Consider the following 17,057-nt stretch of genomic DNA (forward strand, 5'->3'; position numbering starts at 1 on the left):
TGTCGCGGCTCGCGCTCCTCCCCCACCTGCGGGTAGGACTAGGAGAAATCGTGGGTCAAAGGGAGGTAGGCAAGACCTGAGGGAGGTGATCCAGACGAAGCGTTCCCAACGCTTTCGTCCGGACCAGAGTGATACCTGAACATCTACTCTCCCTCGGGGGGTTTAACATCAGCCCTCATCTTCCCCTTCCTAATTCCCCTGTAACCACCATCTTCTCCACCTGTCCGAGGTTAGGTAGGAACCTCCTGCGCCTGCATTGCAGTCTCCTATGCTGGACCTATGATGTTTTCAGTTGGTTCTGTGTCTTACATAGTAACCACCTTACTGATGGTCCGGACTAGAGGCTTCTTCGGGCTTCGCTTCTTGAAGAGTTGGTGCTTCTCAGACGTATTGTTCTTGGGATGCGCCATTTCCATCTATGGTTGGCTCCTTCAGAGTGCCACGAGGGCCCCTTAGAACAGTATCTTTAAAATCCATGATATGGTAAGTGCGCACGCAAAGTCCCTGTGCACCAAAGAAACCATAAGTCATCTTTCAAATGTATAATGTGGCTTTATCAGGTTTGTATCCATTAAGGCCAACTGAGCCTGGCCTTTTAAACCATGCAATGGAAATATAACACCTGAAAGAGTATGTCCTAAACCTTTGAAGCGTATGATCAGACAGAGAAAGACGGTGCATTAGATAACTTACAGACCCACGAATCCAAGCATCACACATTTTTCTAACAGCAGGGTTATTATGGCAGACAGAAACTCAGTTTATTTGCAGCTAGAACACTCATAAAACCTCTGATTGCTTTCCAGAGTCGGTATAAATCGCAGACAAGAACAGCTTGAACTAAAAAAATAAAAATTCCAAAGACTAAACAAAATAAATAAAAATATTCTACTCATGTCTTTTTTTTTTCAAAACATTGAACCATTATATGTGTGAACTTGACAAAAAAACTTTATTTTAAGAAAATAGCTTATGTATTTTTACTTTTACTGGTTAGCATGGTCTAGTTAGCTAGATGCTGGAATTGCATTCAAAAGTAGTTGTGTGTTCTTGTGTATTTTGCAAGCATTATTTAACTTTCAAATATTTCACTATATTATATTTGACATTCTTGATGCTGCTCTGTTTGTTGTTATGATGACAAAAACTTTTAAAAGTTAGACTTTTAGGCTGGTTTGCCTCGTCAGTGCTGAAAATGATTGAGATGGTCAGTCAAATCAAAGGTGATACTTAGTAAAAAAAAAAAAAAGGCATTAAATAAATATTTAAAATATTCCATCGTTATGTTGTTTTTACATTAATGTGGAGATTCAGTGGGACATTATGATAATATACATATATTATGTGCAATGTGCAATTAATTAGTTAATTTTTTAATTGATTGAGAGCACTAAAAAATATTAATCCTGTTTTTCTAATTCCCATAAATCCATTTAAATCTTTTAATTCCCTTTGCTGAAAAGATCAATCTCTTTGAAATTCCTTAACTAAAAAGACAAATCTGTCAGCATGAGCATGTCACACCAATTTTTATTCACCTCTGGAGTTATTACTCTCATGCCATTTATGACGCAGATGCTCAAAAACAATAGTGCCTAGAATTTAGTACCCATAAGCAAAGGAAGCAGAATTCAGATTGAGCACTTTGTGCACTAGCCAAGCAACTGTATCTGAGATGTCTGGTAGTGCTAACGGATAGCTTTCTCAGGTATTATAGAGTGCTTCTTGATCTTAACTAACAGTGCTGGATCCTGGCATAGGCGATATAGTAGTTCCCTAGGCTGGCTACATTCTCGACCGACAGCTCTTAGATGTGCACTCTGCATCTTATCAATCATCGCAGCAGTTTCAAGGAATAGTACCCATTTCACTCACCCCTCTTATTGAAAATAACATTGTCTGAGCAGCTTCCTCTGCTATACCTCTCAGCCCCCTCTCACTTCAGCTGCTATCTATCAGTATCATAGCAAGAATATGATCTATCCATGACAAAATGTTTCTTCCCGCTGTACAGTACAGGTCAAGTTAATCAAATCACAAAATAAAATGTGCCTCAGCAGCTTATGTGTGTCAGCTGATAAACAGACACAATTTTACTTTTCTGAGATTCAAACTCCAGACTCATGTCATTCAATCATGGGTCAAAACAATGAAAACAATAACTGTTTTATTTTATTTACTTATACGTTTTTTAGTGGTGGGGCCACTGGAAAATTTAGCAGGGCAAGTAAAGTTTTTGACCACTGGCTCAACTGGGCTAGCAAAAAAAATCCTTAATGTTGTCCCTGACTAGTACTCCATCTAAACACAATCTAACTAGATTACTTTTGCAGTGTGATCGCAGTGAGGGCCGCTTATATGTATCAGGATCTGGCCACTTATATGTATCGGAATCTAAACTATGACTCAATCTCATAGATTTAACCCTTGAAAGATGTTTTCTTTCTATACTGATATGGCTTACCAGCAGAGAGCACTGCTTTTCTTAGATTAATGGAATTCTCTATGGTTCTTCTCCCTCCTTGCAAAGGCCTTATCGTGGGCAAACAGCTGGCCATGTATCAGTGGAGTGCATCACGTGCCTGCACACACAGAAGCGTGCGGCGCTCTCAGTCAGGACTGTAGTAAATCAACAGCACAAAGCTGTAATGGGCTCAGATTCACAGGCTCTCCTTCAGAGAGAACAGCAGCACAGACACACTGAAGAGACAATTTTAAGACAAACATGTACATATGAAAGGGGCTCTATAAGTAGATAATTTATTAATCCTTTCAGGCTCTGTTTTGCTTTTTCACTTTTGTGTGGAGTGTGAGCCAAAGTGTCTGGGAATTTATAGCGCTTAGCTTTTTCACACAAAAGTGGAGGATATTAATTTTAGGTATATGCAAAAACCTCTTAATAGAATGTTTCGGGTTACAAAGTTAAGCTTAATCAGCAGCATTTGTGTCTTAATGCTGATTACAACAGAAAATAATCCCAACTAGTCCTTTAGTTTAGTAAAAATTACAGTTACACTCAGAAAAAAAAAAGTACAAAGCTTTTCACTGGGGCGGTAAGGTACAGCTAAAAGGAACATCTTTATACGGTACTGTAACGAGACGTCAACAGAGTGAGGATCCATCTGCAGCTTTATTGAAATCGTAATCAACAGGCAAGGTCAAACACCACAGAGCACAACAGAGGAGAGAAGCCAAATCGTTAGTCAGGGACGTGCAAAAGGGTCGGGGCAGGCAGCAAACAATCAGTAGTCAAAGAACAATGGCAAGAGTTCGGAAATAAACAGAGCGGCCAGACACGGAAAGAAACGCTTAGAAATGTACACCGGGGCAATACAAGACTTCGCAATGAGGGAAAGTCTGAGAGCTGGTTAAATAGTCCACTTAACGAGAGTCAGGTGCAGGAGCAATCAGAGCCAGGTATGTGAGTGTGTGTGTGTAGTCCGGATAAAGTTCAAAACTCGGGAGAGAGCTCCCTCTGGTGGTGAGCGGGAGGCACGGCGGGAGTCTCGTTTGTGACAGAGCCCCCCGTGAACGGCTCCTGACGCGAGGAGGGAGGCGACGCCGGGGTCTTCCGCGTGGTCGAGGGGCCGGCTTATCCGGGTGCGTCCTATGAAACTCGTTGGTGAGTGTGGGGTCGAGGATGTCCTTAGCATTGACCCAGGAACGCTCCTCCGGACCGTACCCCTCCCAGTCCGCCAGATATTGGAGGGTGCCACCCCGACGTCTGGAATCGAGTAGTTCTCGAACCTGGTAAATCTCCTCGCCGTCAATCATGATGGGTGGAGGACCCTGGTCACTGGTCTGCTCCTCCTCCTCCGCTCGCGGACCACCAGCGGTTTTGAGAAGTGAAACATGAAAAGTGGGAGAATTGCGATAATTAGCGGGTAATGCCAAACGGAAAGAAACTGGTGTAATTTGTTTAATAATTTGGAAGGGACCCACATACCTGGGACTGAGCTTTCTGCATGGGAGTCGGAGGCGGAGATCTCGGGTAGACAACCAGACCCATTGCCCTGGAGTGTATTCAGGAATTCTCCCCTCGTCCCTGCAAGCTAGTTCCGATTGAAGTTCAGGGCTGAGTCCCTTGCAGAAAAGCAGTTTCAACGTGCTTTCAACCCAATCAGTCGGAGCGGCGAGGGTGCGAAATGACAAGGCGTACTCAGCTGCGGTATTTCTGCTCTGAGATAAGGCGAGCAATTGTTCATCCACATCTTTACTTCCTTCAGGATGTTCGAATATTTCTCGGAAGCGTCGGAGAAAAGTACTAAATGTGGGGAAAGCTGATCCATCCTCCCTCCATACTGCCGTGGCCCACTCCAAAGCCTTTCCAGTTAGGAGTGAACATACAAAGGAGATCTTGCTGATATCAGTGGTGTACATCGCAGGCTGTTGGTTGACAAACAAGGAGCATTGCAACAGAAATCCCTTACACTTCGTGGGGTTTCCGTCGAATTTGTCTGGAAGAGCCAGGCGAGGATTCATCGAGGGAGTGGAAGAGAATGACGTGTCCATGCTCGGCTCATTAAGCGCTGATTCCGGAGATGAAAGGCGCATATTCCGCAGCGCGTTAACAAGCTCCTCAGATAGTGTTGTCAGTCGAGCCAGCTGGTGTTGATGAGCAGCGAGTTGATTTGCCTGAGCTGATACTTCCGTAGTCAGTTGAGCCAGGTACATATAAATGGTACATATTATGCACATATTAGTATATAATAGTGTAAAGTGTACATATCAGAGCCTTTTGAAAGGATACTGCCCCAGTGAAAGTGCTGTACCTTTTTTAGTGTGGGTTCAATAATAAAGAACGATACGAGAGCCAGTAATTCGTTAATACCTTGCCAACTTAAATGTTTGGTTTTCTGGAATGCATTCTGCATTGTTGTTGCAAATTCTAATGATTTGTCACTAAACATAAAGTGATCTAGCTGGCTAGCAAGGATAAGGTTTTATAAAATAGCACAAAAAAAAAAAAAAAAAAATCAGCATGAAGCCTTGTGTGTTTATCAGTTAAAGTTCAATTATAGCTGAATAATTTCCATCTTATTGCATATTTTCAAAAATTAAGTAGATGATTTTAATATACATAAAATACATTGCTTATAATAAAAATGGATTGTTCATTTTTAAAATTAATTGAAAAAAAATAAGGTGTGAGTGAATTGTCTTTTTTCGATAACATGCAACAAATGCTGAGTAATGTACCTGCAAATGAGAAGGATGGTACTATTATTTACATGGTGCTTGACAGTCTTCCTCTTCTGTAAGCTGAGCAGGAATATGAGCTTTGGAAATGGAAAAACAGTGTAACAGGAGAGAGCGAGATGAGAGAGGTATACGGACTGCTGACGGAGTGGAAGTTGATGCCGGACCTGCGGGATGAGTCATTGTTTTTGCCTTGGCAGACATACAGTACACAGGAAGAATCAGCAAACACGACACCTCATGCACCACACCTCTCCTAAATGAATCTGTCAGAGAGAGATGAAGATGAATGATCTTTATATTAGCAATACAACAACATTATCCTCAAGTTCTTTAGAATATGCAGTTTAGCTGACAATGTGTATGGATGAACAGTTTTATGTCATGCATCCCAGCTGAGAAAACCAGCTTAAACCACCTTAAGGTGTCCCCCCTGGAAACTCCAGCTTTCCCAGGCTGGGGAGACCAGCTAGACCACATTAAACCAGCTAAGCCCAGCAAACCACAATATGGTTGAAGCAGATTTTTTAATCCATTATATCACAGGGATAGATCATCCAAAAATCTGTCATTTACTCATCAATTTTTTATTTTTGTACTGAATAGGCAGTCAGGGTGGCATGGGGCATTTCTTACACAGCTTTCAAGAAATGCATTTCACTTTAATACAGCAGTTTCATGAGGTTGCGCCCACTCTCTGTTACGCTCACCCTTTTCATTGAAAATGAGTTGTGATCTATTGGGTAACATTTTTCCATCCAGCTCCCCGTTATACTTGTCCACCACCTCTTGTGCTGTCTGTCAGCATTTTAAAAAATAGGGTAAACGTCTACTGATAAGTCTCTTTGCCTGCTAGAACTCAGTACAGGTCAAGATGTGTCTCTGCTGTTAATACTGCATGTTTTTATGGTATTTGTTATAAAAAAAAAAGTTTTAGTTGATCATTTTTATTTTGTTACAGAAAACATAGGTATACAGTGCCTATATATATATATATATTTAAAAATATTTTATTTTTTATATTTTCTGTTTTCATTTTATTTTTAGTTAGTTTTAGAAAAAAAATTGTTCTTCATTTGTTTGTATTAATAATTTTTCATTTTTATATATTTTATTTTATTTCAGTTCATTTTTATTTTATTTGAAGTGAAATACAACAATTATAACCCTGCATGGAAGAAAGTAAGTCACGCAAGCTTAGAACAACAACAGGCTGAATAAATAAAAATGTATTAATTAGTTGGTTGGTTGGTGGGTTTGTTTGTTTGTGACTTTCTGGTATTGCATACTTTATGCCAGCCACTGTATTGTTCAGTATTGGAAAATCATGCTAGTTTCATTTGTATTCTCAGTACTTTTCTGATGTGTTATCGAATGTCATGTTGGAATATTTTAGATTATATTACACAAAAAAAAAAAAAAATAGTTGCTTGTAATTTTAAAATAAACTATTTATGAATAAAAAAAGAACCTGAGAGAGCATTTAACTTAGGACTTATGGTCAAAAACCCTTGAAATACTGGTCAAGAGGAGTAAAAACTGCTTGTGTTATGCTTTGCACGTGCATTATTTATTATTTTGAAAATGATTGGAATAGGAAGGGAATGTTTATGTTGTTGTGCACATGCAATGTTACAACAAGCAAAAAGGGGCTTAACAGATAAATCAATAATCTGTGCTCTGTTGCCTCTACATATGGGAGCTGGGGATTTAAATTTGCTTGACTGCTAATTGAATTTTACACCTTCAGCTTGGGAAAACGGGAACTGTAATTACTTTGATGATGGAGAGAACATGGTATAAAGGAGCACCGGACGAGAGAATTAACAGTACGGATCGTTCAACGCGGCCTCCCTTTTCACTCCGTAAGTCAGAGTAATGAATGGCAGGGGTATAGAACACAGAATTATAACCGTGGACCCCTGTGGTGGATGATGATCACCATGTAGTTTAGCTAGCTGTCATCGAATGGCTGCAGCAGGGGAAATGGATACTGGAGTTTGTAGCACTTGTCGAGAAAGCCAAGACAACGTATCAGTTCGTTTCACTGCACAGACCAACACGTTACAGTAAAACGTAGGACAGTTTGAAGTAATACCTAAAGACACTAGTCTAGTTTGTTCCTTTATGCAAATCTTTGGGAAGATTTTAATGAAGAAGGCCTTGACTATGGCCGAAACATCACATGTTTTTTAACCAATAAAGTTGGAACTCTTTAAGAGTGAGTGTTACACTTTTTCCTATTTACAAGATTGTAATGATTAAAAGGTTTTTGAAAGCAAGTTTCTAGTTGAGAAATATAAAAGGAAGAAACTTCTATCTCTAAACCAACTTAAATCTAAAAAAAAAAAAAAAAAAAAAAAAAAAAACATTTTCATGTAAACAAATCAAGTCAAGTACCCTGTTCTTATTTCAAGCCAAGAAGGCATTTGCATATGAGTTTGAAAGCAAAACCTGAATTTTGGGTGTTTTTGAGTCAAAAATAAGTAGAATTTAAAATATCTGCTTTCTATTTTTAAATATTTTAAATATAATTTATTCCAAATAAATTATTTTACTCTTCTTGCTGAAGAAAAGAATGGTATTATATAATGGTATTTTGGTCCAATAATTGCTGTCAGGAATTCAACTCAGTCTAACATCTGACAAACTCAGCAGCATATAAGACCTCACACCAATTCTTTTATCATGACAGAACATTAAAATGCAGATGGTTATGCTGTCATCAGTGATGTGAAGCACTTAAGGGTGTGAGCAATTAAATGAGAGCTTATCTCAAACGAGTTACAGCACACTAATAGACGTCTGGCTTAAATATGATAGATGAAGCATGCAGATACCAAATTGCAGATTTCACTTTGGGAACTTTGAGTGACAGACCTGCTTATTGCTAAGTTTTTCCACTGTTGGTGTTTTGTAAAACACTGTCAGCTCTTGATTTATTGTTTGGCAAATCAGCTAGCTAGCATATCATTGCAAGTATAGAAAGACTAGAATGAATTCTTAAGTGGAGTACCAGCTGCCCGTGGAGTTTCTATCAAAGTTAAATTGCGTAAATCACATGTGAAATATATCATGTGTTCTGCTACCTGCTGTTAGACACAGGCAAGCAAGAGGAGATTTTACTCATCTCCACAAGGAATAATTTAACGTCCCTGCTGAGATTGTCAGTGCAACAGCTTGTTGTTATGATGGCATACATTTAAGATTTGCCTGTTGATGCAAATACACCTTCAACACTAGTACGCATTGAAAACAAACTCAGTCTGGCATTAGTATGTGACGTGACTTCTGTGTATTTATAGCAGTTATATATAAATAATAATCACTGTTGTAGAGTAGTGCAGTAAACTGTTTAGGCCATATATTCCAGTTTATTTAAATATAGTATGAACACATGCAGTGCTAATGGGAGTGGAACTAGATCTTTTCTATTCTGAGAGCATCTGACGGCCAAGGGAGACTGAGGCTTGTTCTGCTTCGAGTCTTAATTGGTTCAATTCCCTTTAAGAATTTTCCAATTATCTACACATCTGGAGACCTTGGTGGCATCAGGCCCAGCCAAATAAACACACATGCACACACAAATATACAAGGTGAATGGGATGTCTGTGCAAGCCCTTATGGTCACACCGAATCAGTGGTGCATTAATTATCAAATAGTCAAATTAAAGCCTTGCCACTCTAGTCCATTAAGGCTAATGTAAAACTAAATCCACCAATGCATTAAAAAAGAAAACTCATTCATTAAATACATTGTATTTATTTATTTATTATTCAGTAATAGACAGTATAATATTTACAATAGTAAAGATTTAAACCTTTAAGTGCAACTAAAAGGAATAGTTCACCCAAAATGAACAATTGCTGAAAATTTACTCACCCTCAGGCCATCCAATATGTAGATGAGTTGTTGTTGTTTTTTTTAGTATTACATCACTTGCTCACCAACAGTGTTGGGCAAGTTACTCTGAAAATGTAATCAAATTACTGATTACTGATTACTCCTTTTAAAAGTAATCACGTTACTGTTCTGATTACTTTATTTCAAAAGTAATTAGCAATTAGTTACATTACTAGTTACGTTACTTTTTCTCCATGAAATTTATGAAATCCCAGCATACACGCTCCTGATAAATATTTGTTATTAAAGCATCAACATTCACAGAACACTGTTATTTTTAACTAAAGCAAGCGGCTGCTGCGTGCATGGTTTGGCATGGCAGAATGCCAGCAAAGAGCGCTGCATTTATCATCTCTAAAAGACATTTCAGTTCATCGCAATCTCACAAATCTCTGTTATAACACAATAAATATATGCATAATGAATATTTCATAATGTCTACAATTCGTGTGTTATAATGAGAGGATTCGTGAGCACGCAAATTTCAGCACTGCATTGCTCAACCCTGCAAACACGTGTTATAGCCTAAATAGAAACTCTGCTTACGCTTGCACCTGTTAATCGTTTATATTTTATATTAGTTCATGTTGCTTTTGTGCAATAGATGAATAACAATTTATTTGTTTTAGATATTTTATGTTTAGATATTTCTATTTTGCGGGAGTCCCGTGAATTATTTTATTCTCCCGCATCCCGCACACACACACGTGTGTCTACCCGCCCGCACCAGCACTCGCCCATCTTGTCCCGCGCCGCACTCTGTTGCGTCGGGTCTCGCGGGAGCAGGTCTCTAATCCACTGGCACTTGACTCGACAATGCGTGTGCTACATCCTTTTTATCTCTAGATTATAAAACACTGCATTCTGTCAGCAATGTAACGAGGCAGTAACGTATAGAGACCTCGGCTTGTAACTATACTCTAATTACTATTTTGAAAATTATAATGCGTTAAATTACTCCGTTACTAAAATAATCAAATTATTTTAGGGCCCAACACTGCTCACCAATGGATCCCACAGTCCATCAATTATCATTTTGTGAGTCAAAAAGGCAAAAATCCATCATTAAAGCATTTTAACTTTACATTTTAACGCTTCTGGCTAAAATATGAGTCCTCTATCCATAATATTGCTCTCTCCAGTGAAAAAGTTGTCTCGTCTGAGTCAGTAGAGAAATACGCACAGATCTAGTACCATTACAAGCAAAAAAAAAAAAAACAACAACAAAAAAAAGACAGTCAGAACAGTTCTAAACAAATATATTGGTGGATTTTGATGTGAGTAGACAGCAGGGGATGGAGTTTTTCACTACGGGAATTATGGATTATGGACTTGTGTTTTGGCCTAAAGCCAAAGAATGCCTTAATGCCATAATGATGGATTTGTTTCTAACAAACATGCAGCTTTTCACTTCACAAGACATTAATTGATGGACTGGAGTTGTGTTTTGGATTATTGTGATTTTATCTGCTGTTTGAACTCTCATTTGTAAGCAAGTGATGTAATCAAGGGATTGATCAGTAGATAGATAGATAAATATAGATTTAGAGTAGTTTTGACAATATTGGCCATGTATCATTATCAGCCATGACAAGATTGAGATGTCATTGTCTTTCACAGGCTCATGATTTTGATGTGTTTCCTTCCATTTTATTAATTTCAAATTTTAATAATAAAAGTAATTTTTAGTAATTTAGTAAGTAAACTTGACCAAACTTAACCATGAGCATTAGTAATACAATCAGGAAAGCTTCAATACGAGGACTTTAATTCTCTAAACATTTTGCAGTAAGTTTCCACAGCACGGTCTTTGTAATTTTTATGGGCGACTTACATTAAACCTCAAATAAGCTTATTGAGTTTGTTCTCTGTCTGAAGCATCAACCACATCTATATTTGATTTATAATTTCTGCTCCTTCTACATCACAAATGATCATCTACATATGTACATACATATAAGCAGGTCTATAACTTTAAATGGGGTGGTGCATCAGTTTGTGAACTGGATCATCTTTAAACTGAAGTTTCACTAAAATTTGCTTTTGGGTGATTAACTCTGTGTCCCATCCTATATTAATGTTTTAGTCTTAGTGTTAATAATTCAGGAATGTGTCTGGGTGAAAGATACGTTTTGGAAAGTATATATGTTCGCGTTTGTAAATGACCTTATATAATGGGATTCAAAAGTCTGAGACCACTAGTGAAAATGCAGCTTTTATGCATTCCACTGATTCAATACTGTATTAGACCCCACTATATGTTATGCATGCATGCATGCACATTAACATAAACATACATGAAGGTTGTACATTAAAGCTGTGATCTATTACACACAAATGCCCCCTTTTTCCATCCATTCTCCTCTAAACTCTAGCCCAGCAACAAAAGTCCCTCTTGGCCAGAGCTATTTCTGGTCAGCCCTGTTTACTCTGAATCAGCAGCAACATTCAGCTCTTTGTTGCTTTACCCATTATCTACCTTTGTCCTCAAAGCAAGTTGGGCCATACCTCACAATTGGGTTGGACATGTTGCTTCGCTTTATGTGACAAGTCTTGTTTGTATGTAGGCACTCAAAAGACCTCTTCAGAGATCTGTACAGTAAGTGTCTGCAGACCTGGATATTGATTAGTCTATCCTGTTGAGTGAAAAGTATTTGGCACCTCAAAAGCAACCACTTTATGCACATAAAAGCCGATGGGAATTTTCTTTTGCTTTGATTGAGATATTGACCACAGTCTGACCTCACAGACGACTCCAGGTGCTGCTATTCAGAGGCACTTTGAATTTCCCTGGAGAGGGAAGGAAATGTTTGAAGTGGCAGCAGAGAGCTTCCAGTGTTTTTGTTCATGTTGATAATTTCATTCACTGTGGTAACCATGAGGTGTTATTGAACCTCATTAATAATTTAAAAATGAACATCAGATACATTTAAATGAAGCTGTAAACATGTATTTTTGGAATCCTAGTGGGGTTAATGGATAGTTCTTTATATATATATATATATATATATATAACTAATCATGATTAATTTAATCATTTTTCAGTTCCATTTAAGGGGAAAAAACTATATTTTTTATCAGTCGCTTTCAGAGGTACTAGTATTGCATTGAAGTACACATTTTATCAGTTTGTGCAGTTCATGGGAATCAATCCCATGATGTTGCATGATCTTGAGCACATGCTTTATTATTATAGCTATAGGAACAATGTGTGTGATTTTTGTGCACTTTGTCTAAGTGATAAAAAATTACCTTTAGCATATGAATGGAATTGATTAAGTGAACTCACCAACAAAAACGGGAGCAAGGTTAAAGGGATAGTCCACCCAAAAATTAAGAATGTTGTCATCATTTATTAATTTTCAAGTTGTTTCAAACCTAGCTGTTTAACACAAAATATATTTTAAAGAATGTTGGTAACCAAAAAGGACTGTAGCCATTGGCTTCTATCGTATGAATAAAGAAGAACTAAACAAAAACTTAACCATGAGCATTAGTAATACACTCAGAAAAGCTTCAACATGAGGACTTTAATTCTCTAATCATTTTGCAGCAAGTTTCCACAGCACTGTCTTTGTCAATTTCATGGGTGACTTATATTAAACTTCAAATAAGCTTCTTGAGTTTGTTCTCTGTCTGAAGCATCAACCACATCTATATTTGATTTATAATTCCTGCTCCTTCTACATCACAAATGATCATCTACAAACCTAGCTGTGTAACACAAAGATAGATATTTTGAAGAATGTTGGTAACCAAACAGTTGATAGTGGCCATTGGCTTCTATAGTATGAATACCAAAAAACTAAAATAAAATAAAAAACTATGGGAGTCATTGGCTATCATCAACTGTTTGGTTACCAACATTCTTATTAAAAATATGTTACATTATATTATTTTGTGAAAAGAAAGTAACTCATACTGGTTTTGAACAAGTGGACTGTGAGTAAATGATGACAGAATTTTCATTTTTGCTTGAACTATCCATTTAACATGACCCTGTTAAACCCCTACTGGTAGATATCATAATTAAATTCATCTGACTGCAGAAATCATCTATATGCTTTTATCACAGTATTGAATTATATTACAAAAACAGATTGAAAGGACTTTTTTTGTAAATATTTAATTTAAAGTATAGTAAATGTTTTAAAGTGTGAAATGGATATTGCAGTTGAGATTTTATGGTTGAAATCTTTGTTGAAATATGACAAGTGAGGAACACTACAGTAGATGATCACACAGTTCCCTTTCAGTCGGTCACTCTCGACGTCACGTCGGATGACCGACGAATTGGGATCTCGCTTAGAGAGACCAATCTACTTCGAGTGTAAACTAAACGAGCCAATGCACATTGGCATGCGATTATTGCATCCAGCTGCCGCTGATCACAGCGTGAGTATAAGTAGGCAGCAGATGCAGCCCATATTCAGCTTTTCGCTTCGGAGCAGAGCGATGACCGACGAAATTGGGATCTCGCTTAGAGAGACCAATCTACTTCGAGTGTAAACTAAACGAGCCAATGCACATTGGCATGCGATTATTGCATCCAGCTGCCGCTGATCACAGCGTGAGTATAAGTAGGCAGCAGATGCAGCGCATATTCAGCTTTTCGCTTCGGAGCCGAGCGATCACATCGTTCTGCTCCTGACTACTCTACTGAGAGAAGAAGACTGAACGAGTTCAGCGCGCTCTTGGAGAGCTCTTCGTGTTGGCGGTACGGCGCTTCAGCGGTGGTGGTTTCCCGTGTCGAGTGGGTTGCACACATCAGGCTGCACTACCCCCTGTTTGTGTTGCAGGTGATCATCTCCCCTGTGCGCCTCAGCATGCTAAAAGAGCTTTTTCCATAAAAGAGCAATTTCGGGTGCGTCTTTTTAAAAATGACGTTGCGTGGCAAACTTGACGTTACGTCTTTGTAAAGACAATGTGGGTCTTGCTATAGACAACGTATCACCCGGGCGTTTCTGGATGCGGTCGTTACCTGGCGCTGGGGGATGGTCATGATCGCTGCCTCACGTGCCTGGGCATGTAGCACGCTGAGGTGGCGTTTGTGGATGAGTCATCTTCTCATTGCAGGAAGATGATCATCTCGGAGTCGCGGGCCAAGCTCCGTTTCCTTAAAGGTGCGGAGTTCCGTTGCCTCTGCCTCGATCTAGTTCTCCTCATGGCGGCAGCCAGGGGGGACTACTTCAGGCAGTAGCGCGGGCGGTCTGAGGCACTCCGCAACCAGTTGAGCTGCCAATGGAACGTGCTGGGCCCTCTACAAGGGGCGTACCAGTCGTATCCTTTGGTGCTCCTCCCAACGACCAGATGTCGATTGCTGCATCGGAGGGTGAGCCAGAGCTTTCTGCAGAGGAAGATTCGGCTGCGCTGCTCTCCTCCGGGACTGTAGCAATGCCTGAATCAGATCCAGAAATAATGGCTATGCTTTCCCGGGCCGCCGTAGGGGTAGGGCTCGAGTGGAGACTTCCACCGTGTCCCGAGCCCTCAAGGTTGCACGATTGGTTCTCGGGGTGGCCCGCCTCGGTGCCTTTCTTCCCGGAGGTGCATGAGGAGCTCACCAGGTCGTGGACGGCACCTTTTACTGCCGGAAACCGATCTGCTGGTTCCTCCTCCCTCACCACCCTCGATGGTGGGGCAGCTAGGGGGTTACAAGGGTCCCCCCGGTGGAGCGGTCGGTTGCGATGCAGTTGTGTCCTAATACCGCCTCCAACCGGCAGGGAGAACCGTGCCTCCCCTCCCGGGTCTGTAGGTACTCGACTGGCCAGCGATGCTTATACGACCTGTGGAGAAGCTGCCTCCGCCTTACACGCTACGGCGTGATTGCAAGTGCACCAGGCCAAGGCACTGAGGGACTTGCACGAGGGTGGTCACGACCCGGAAGTTCGCAGAGAACTCCGCACCGCGGCGGACCTCGCGCCACGAGCGACGAAGGTTACGGCGCGGTCTCTGGGTCGTGCGATGTCCACTATGGTGGTCCAGGAGCGCCATTTCTGGCTGTGACTGGCTGACATGCGCGAGACGGCAAGACACGATTCTTGAACGCCCCCGTGTCCCAGGCCGGCCTTTTCGGCGACACGGTGGAGAACTTGCCCAGCAGTTCTCCGCTGACCAAAGCAGACTGAGGCCATCAGGTACATCCTGCCCCGGCGTGCAGCTGCTGCCGTCGCCGAGGGCGGCCCCCCTGCCACCGCCCCGCTCCTGCACATTGTTCGAGAGTTGTGTTTGGATGCCAACCTTTCAGGAGACCTGACTGAGACACTTCTCACCTATCAGAGGTGTCCTCACCTCAGAAGCAGCCTCTGAAATCACACTTAAGATGTTCTGATCCCTCAATCTCTAGTGGCAAAGCTGCCAGATTCAGCTAGAGATGCTCAAGAAACCATGTGATCTGGTTAGCCGTACAGCTACCAAACGCATTGGGATGGTTAGTGATGCTAATTAAACTGAGAGACCGGTATGAAAACAAATGATAAGGCTGTAAAGCCCTTTCTGTTTTTCCATCTGTTAGAATAAGCCTAAACGTCTACTGAATGCATGAACATTTCTGCTTAGCTGAGCTTTGTGGTTGAATCAAGAGCCTTAGGGGACATTTGGTTTCTTGAACATTGCTTAGCAAGGTGGTAAACGAATTCCGAAAGTGCTGTTCATAAATCTCTGCAACATGCAATTTAATCTGGATCAGATTTTAAAGATGTGTGACGAGCTAGAATTTGATATAATGAAATTTAATACCATAGTACCAAACAGCCAACCCTTCTTTCTCTCTGTCTCAGTCTCTTCCCCACCTGCAAGCATTTTCCTTAACTAATGAATTACTCTGCACCCCTGAGCTGTTAGTGTACACTACCAATAATGCTCTTCTAGTTGACTACAAAGGGATTCACACTATCGGTGACTTCCCACTCACACATTTCTATCAAAAACTCTGTCAAGTCCTCTGCTCAGAGGAGCCAATGGCCCAAAGCTCACTTCAACTCTGAACAGGATTGCAGCAGATTGTCGAGTGGCCTTGCATCAAGCGGTTATCTTGTGAGGATGATGTTTACAATCCACTGCTGATGGGGGTTGGATGTGCAAGAACGGCAAGAAATGTTTTGTTTAATTGAAATATAAGGGATAATTTAGGAAGAATTTATATTCATGGGACTTTTTTGCTATTGACCTTATGTGCCAATTTTCAGCTGCGGCAACAACAAAGAGCAAAATCCTGATTCAGCACACTAAATCTGAGCAAGCATTACAAAGCAAAATACTGAATGCAGATTTGAAGACATTGAACAACCAGCAGACGGTCCTGAGTTTTTCAATTTTAAAGAGATAGTTGCCCTAAAAATGAATATTGTCATCATTTATTCACCCTTATGTTGTTACAAACCTGTAGGACTGACTTTTTTCTGTGTAGCACAAAAAAAATAGCTGTTTTTGTTAATAGAATGAAAGTCAGTGGGGACCAAAACATTACTGGTCACCACTGAGTTTCATTTTATGGACAAAAAACAAAACAAAACATTTTTTTTAAATGCAGTGTGCAGGTTTGGAATGACATGAGGGCAGGGGCGGACAGTAACTAAGTACATTTACTTGAGTATTGTACTTAAGTACACTTTTTGAGTATCTGTACTTTTGACCGAAGCAGCACTGCACAGACCATTCTGTGTATGACATTAAAGTACAGCGAGAGTGATTAGACATTTTTTTTTCTTGCTGTTTTGATTTTTTGTTAAAGCAGTGTTGCTGTTGTAAAGTTATACAGCTACAGCTGTGTTGCTGGGTTTTAAAGCAAGTTTGATTTTTTGATTTTCTTCCTTATTAGTCTGTATTTACAGCAATTTCATTGTCCACTCTGTTCAAATGTGGATGAATGGCTACACATAGATATGTCCAGAGCTGTGTGAGATCACTACCATCCTGCTTTTGTGGGGGTGGGTAGGGCTGTTAAATATATATATTT

This window comes from Sinocyclocheilus rhinocerous, unplaced genomic scaffold, assembly GCF_001515625.1.
Source record: "Sinocyclocheilus rhinocerous isolate Xijiao unplaced genomic scaffold, SAMN03320098_v1.1 scaffold431, whole genome shotgun sequence".
Classification (NCBI taxonomy): Eukaryota; Metazoa; Chordata; class Actinopteri; order Cypriniformes; family Cyprinidae; genus Sinocyclocheilus; species Sinocyclocheilus rhinocerous.